Source organism: Molossus molossus, unplaced genomic scaffold (genome assembly GCF_014108415.1).
Source record: "Molossus molossus isolate mMolMol1 unplaced genomic scaffold, mMolMol1.p scaffold_m16_p_13, whole genome shotgun sequence".
In the NCBI taxonomy this organism is placed as follows: Eukaryota; Metazoa; Chordata; class Mammalia; order Chiroptera; family Molossidae; genus Molossus; species Molossus molossus.
Genome location: NW_023425348.1, coordinates 29752220 through 29758573, shown reverse-complemented (window position 1 = coordinate 29758573; position 6354 = coordinate 29752220).

The window sequence follows — 6354 nt, the reverse complement described above, 5'->3', positions numbered from 1 at the left end:
TTAGAGCGTCCGCCTGCGGTCCGGAGAGACCTGGGTTCGGTTCCCGCTAAGGGCACATACCTCGGTTGCAGTTTGTCCCCGGCCCTGGTTGGTCGTGCGTGTGGCAGCCACTCGATGTGTCCCTTCATGTCGATGTTTCCCTCTCTCTCTCTTCCTCTCTCTCCCTCCCACTCTGTCTGTACAAAAAATGGAAAAATGTCCTCGGATGAAGATTAAAAAAATAAAATAAAATAAAAATAAAATATGAATTTATTTCAGCAAAAATTAAATAAAAAATAAAAGAACACCACAAATGAGATTCACAGATATAATTGTGTGCATGGTAACTTCTTAATAATTATTAGACATGAGTGATGAGTATATGAATGTTCAGTGTACTAGTCTCTCCACATTTGTGTGTATTTAAATATTTTCATATAAAATATAAAATTTTAGATGGTTAAATATTATTTCATGTCATCCACTTGCTCAAAACCCTCCAATGATTTTGTGTTAAAATGAAGAAGAAATCTGAAGTCCTTACTAGACCGCTGGCTTCCTTCCCAGCTCATCTCCCACACTCCCTCACACGCCCCTGCTCCAGGTACCCCAGTCTTGTTTTTCTTCAAACTCAGTTGAGTATGACTCCATCTTAGATGTTCTTTACTCCTTTCTTTCTTAAATGCTCTTCCCTGCTGTATGCACTGCACTAGAGGAGAAGCTGAATAACAAAGTTTTAAATAAATTTAAATTGAATTGATAACAGAAAAAATATAAGATACACAAAATTTGAAGGATTCCCAGTGACCCCAGCTCCATCTTTTTCCTTGTTCATTGTCTCTCAGCACCGAGAAATGATGACCCTGCTTCTTTTTAAAACCACAGAATCACTAAGGAGATTTTTTTTTTTTTTTAAGCACAGACTTGGGAAAGATTAGAAAATGTAAATTATCTTTGCCTAGGGAGAAATAACTCTCATGTAAAAAATAAATAAAAATAAAAATAAAAAAACAGGCTCAATTTTGAAAATGGACATTGCCTATTCTTGGGTTTTTGATATTCTAATGAGAAATTCTGATCTACTTCCAAACATATATTTTAAACAAAGACAGTATCAAATGTTTCGAGCCCTTAACTCAGTGCATGTCTGCAACACCATACTGTTGAGAGGGCTACAGCTATCTCTGCCAATGCAGCTGGGAAACCGGACTTACGACAGAGAGAGTTCTCCAAGCAATGAAGAAATATTGGAATGAAGATTGTGTGTGACATTTAGAAGTTATACTTTAAGTGCCTTAATAATTCTTGAAATGGGTAGACTGGCACGCTCTTGTAGCAAGGAATGCGCAAGTATGAGCTCCCAGACCCAAGTGCTTGTAAGGTCTGATACTGCAGATAGCATTATGATCGCTTAGCATTTCTGCTCATTTGCCACACGCCCTGTGGATCAATAGAAGAGATTTGCTGTAAAAGGGGTTAAGGAACTTGCTCTTACTGATTGAATTACTCTATGAGTGTCTACCCCCTTAAGCTATTATAGAACCAAGTTAATAACATTGACTAAATGACAACTGAATATGAGGCAACTTTGTGATTCATATTATAACCCACTTTTCTTTTGGGGAAAAAAAATCCTTTTCTGCTTTTTTTTCCCTTAATCTTTTTTTGCAAAGATAGTGCATTTTCTCAACTTACAATAAATAAAAGAGGTAGCTGTGACATTTCTTTCTAATTAAAAAAAAATAAGTTGCATATTACTAAAGCTCCAATTTCCTTTAATTAAGTAACCATTAAAAGGATTCAAGTTGAGTATTCAAAAAATTCTCACACGTGAAACTGATTTGTAATCTGGAGATTAGTGCTAATGGCCATGTTATCACTGCCATTTGTATTCATTTGTCATTTAAAATTAGAGGACCATCTACTAAAGTAAAATTCCAAGTTGCACAGACATCACTTTACAGGCTACTGTGGAATTAACAGGTGGAACTGCAGAGACTGGCAATTTTTTCCCCTCTTTGAGCATTTAGCACACAAATATTTTTATTGATGTTGGTTTCAACATCAAAAGTAGCACAGCCCTGGCCAGTTTGGCTCAGCGGTTAGAGCGTCGGCCCTCGGACCAGAGAGTCCTGGGTTTGTTCCTTGCTAAGGGCATGTACCTCGGTTGCAGTTTGTCTCCGGCCCCGGTTGGTGTCGTGTGGGTGGCAGCCAGTAGATGTGTCCCTCTCGCATCAATGTTTCTCTCTCTCTTCCTCCCTCTCTCCCTCCTGCTCTATCTGAAGATAAATGCAAAAATGTTCTCGGGTGAGGAAATAAATAAATAAATAAATAAATAAATAGCACCAATGCTATAAAAATATTTATTTTCCTACTATTAAATGTCAGTAGTGGAATCAGACAGTTTAACTGAATAATTACCTAAAATCTGTTTAGAAGCAGTCTGTTTTTGGCCTATGCTTTTACTCTTTCAAGGCAGTCTCATTCTTTGTGAACACATCCAAACTGGACTTGGAGAAGGGTTCAGCTCCCCGAGAGAGACCGACCCTTACCCTTGGCAACAGTAAAAAAAAATGGACAAGGGAAAGACACCCAGAGTTTCAACAAAAGCCTGACCTCTCTTCTGTATGAGCTTAGCTGAAGACAGAATTTGAATTTTTTAATTTGGATTCACAGCAGGATGAAAAAGATAGATTTTCAAATTTACTTTTATTGATTGTTAGTAGGTCAGGGGATTTGAAATGGATTTGCATGGACGTCTGCCTAGATGGTCAATTGAGATTATAATCATGAAATGATGTAAGGGTGCTGCTTGTACTGGTTCATGGGGATTTTCTTTCTCAAGTTCCAGTATGCATTATATATATGAAATTGAATGTAGTTTATAAAACTAAACTCTAGAGCCAAAACTGAGTTTGAATTCTACTACTATCTTCTATTAGTATGTTTTGGGCCTTAACTTCTCTAAGCTCTGTATTTCCCTCTTTTGTAAAACAGTCACGATAAAAGCAGACACAACTCTAAATGGTTGCTGTAAAAATCAAATAAAAAAAAATGAAACTGTTAGCCCAGTGCTTGGTATAAAATTGCTCAACAAAACAGCTTAAAAAAAATTATCCCCTACCCTTCAAATAGGAGGGAAGAAACCCTGCCTGTTCATCAAAAGAAGTTTCATGCCTTCTCCATAGTGATTCACTAACCCTCTCAGGAACACGCAAACTCCTTTCTGTCTGCAGGCATGTCCCAGGTGGCATGTATCTCGCTCCTCTGACATTTTGGTGATACCTCAGTGCTAACTCCTTACCTGTAGCCATGAGTCTCGAACACAGACCTCACCACCGACTCCAAAAGTGGTCTGTGTAGCTGCAGGTGGAATGACAAGGCGCAATGCGAGTGAAGACTGAGTGCAGACCCCATGTCTGACTTGGCTGACTTTCACGCCCACTTCCTGCCTTTGAGAATGACCTAACCTCTGTCGTGTTTAGTTTCCTCAACTTTAAATTGTTGGATAATAATAACAATAACAACAACAAAATCATCAACAACATATCATACAGCTTTTGTGAGAATTAAATGCAAGTGAAGCAGATGGAACATTGTCTGCACCTACTAAGTGCTCAATAAATAGTACTAGTGTCATTAAGGGCAACCCATTCTTGCTTACAGGGGATTCAGGAGTGGGCATGTGACACACTATGGACAAGACAGAAAGGGACCATGGCTAAGGGGCCTGTGGGGAAAGTTCCATTGCTACTAAGACCAGATCACATGACAAAAGAATCCCGTATTTTCTCTCTGAATGTTGTTGGGTCTGGTTATGACACTTAGGGTCATCTTGCTCTTAACCTAAATTAACCTAAAGACAATGCTGAGGATGACTTGGTAGAGATAAAAATAAACAGCGTTTTCATGACATAAATAAGCACTTGCTATTCCTGTCCTGAATCTCATCCTAAGATGGTGCATTTCCTATACTTTAAAGCTGGTTCAGCTCTGGGTTTCTACCCTAATTTAAATACTGACCACAGGATCTTATCATGTGCTGTCTTACATTTTATTATTTGTGTATAATTTCTATCTCCTCCCCTGTTTCTTTATTTCTACATTGAGGAAAATAATATCCACTTTGCAAGGTTTTCTGAAAATTAGACGATATATATGCAAAATGTCTACTGGTTCTCTGTCCTGAATTGGCATTCAATAAATGACACTTCTATTTTGTCCCTGCCCCTTATAATTTACATTTTCTTCTGCCTTACTTATAGTAAATACTCAACAAATACCCTGCAGCCACAATTGCTGATTCTAATTTTTGCATTAGAGCTGCAGTAACGGCACTGTGCACATGGGAGCATCTTTCTGCAAGACATGTAAGGCCAGGTGTCACCTGGGCCAGTTCAGACAAGGGTAAGGATGTAAGGATGCAGTTCCAGACATCCCATGAGTTCATGCTCCCTTGTATCCAAATGTAAATCCTCCCTAGCAATCAAGGTCCAGTCCCAATCTTTGCTCCCAGCTTCTCCATCAACAGTCCTGTTTCCTGCCTTGGGATTCTGCAGTGGCTATATCCCCATTTACAACCTAGCAGTGTGTCTCAGTTTATTAGACATCTTTTAACCTGTGTACAACTTTTATTTATAACAAGAAAAATCTGAAGTCACGTTTTCACTTTGTTCTCTGCCTCCCGATTGTACTTAGTACCAGTGGTAGTTATTTACTTATTTAGCAGTGACTCTCCTACCTGTGGAACTTTACTATTTACAAGTAATTACTGTGTCTATTACTCTGTATTGTACACTGAACTACCCTTGTTGGAAAATAAGTTAGTAGGGTTATCACTATTTAGTAAACGAGGAAACAGACATAAGCAACCTTCCCATGATTATGCTTGGGAACTTGGCCAGAGATGAGGCAAACACTTGGCTGCAGACATGTAGCATTTGTATGCCCTGTCCAATCCCATTCAGAGAAGCATGACAATGCAAAATAAGGGGAATTTCAATGGATATAATTATTTAAGTCAATAATCCACAAATGTCTGCATGGTATTATTATTAAGTAGTTAATTAATAATTTTTATTTATGATTCAGCTTGCAAATAACTGCAACACACAAACGCCTACCACACCTGTTCCGGACTGGTCCAGAGTGGAGGGCCAGAGCATGAGTATTTCTGTTTGCTGAACTAGAAGAAAAAGCTCATCTCTGGCATCAAGAAGGCCATGCTTTCTTCTTTCCAAACTTTGTCACTCTTAGTGTTCCTTCCATCTGAGCAATTTTTGAAAGCCAATTATCTAGTGCTAAGAATATTCTGAATGTCCATGTCATGTTATAGAAGAATAAAATGATCATCAAATTTAACCAGCATTCGGTGATCGGAAATTCCTGTTGATATAATAAGCATCAAACTGTACAGCAGCTCAAGCTGAGCACCATGCTCATCTTTATTACTGATGAGCTGGGGCTGACGGAGGCCCATCTGGAGGCTGGCTCTCATGATCGCGGTGGCGGCGGATGAGGACACGGCAGGCTGCACACTGGATGCTATGCGCATCTACATAGAAGGGGCACCCACAGTCCTGGGCACACTACTCAGGCCAAAGCAAGCCACAAAGCCTCACCTAACTGGTCCAGGGATGTGCAATCCTACATAGGAGCGGAAGAGAAAACTCTAGTGATAGTGAACAGCCCTAATGAATATCACAAAGACATGCTCAGCTTCAAAATCATTCCTGTCATGAGTTGTACAGAAGTCAAGAAGGCCTACATCCGAGGTTATAATGATAACCTTGCTTATAATAATATTTGATACACATGTGAATACACACATAAATACAACATATATGTGTTTCTACCACCCTTCCTCTAGATACTGCAACACACACACACACACACACACACACACACACACTCAGTATTTATGTGCTCTTCAGCTTCTTTGTAACTACAACTTTTCATCATCTCCTTGGATATATCAAGCTACTTTCTACTTTGTATGTACATATGTACGTATGTATGCATGTATTAATGTATGTATGACACTGCCTCACCCAGTATGCTCTTTGCACACACATTTCCTTAACTAATCATCTGCCCTCTTTCAAAAACAAACTAGCTGCTCTCCATGGAAGATTTCCATAGCCTCCAAAACTAGGTTATGTTGGCCAGTTTAACATTTGTATTAAAAGTTGTTATGATGTCACTTTTCATGACTGTAATTATATATGTAACATTCCATCTCCTTCTGCACTTTTAAAAAATTTACCACAGTATATCTAGTGTCTAGTATATCAAGTACAAAATTATGTGTTAAATATTTTGCTGAGGAAACCAAAGTTCCTTAGTCACCTATGAATGCTACTTCTCTGAGAATAG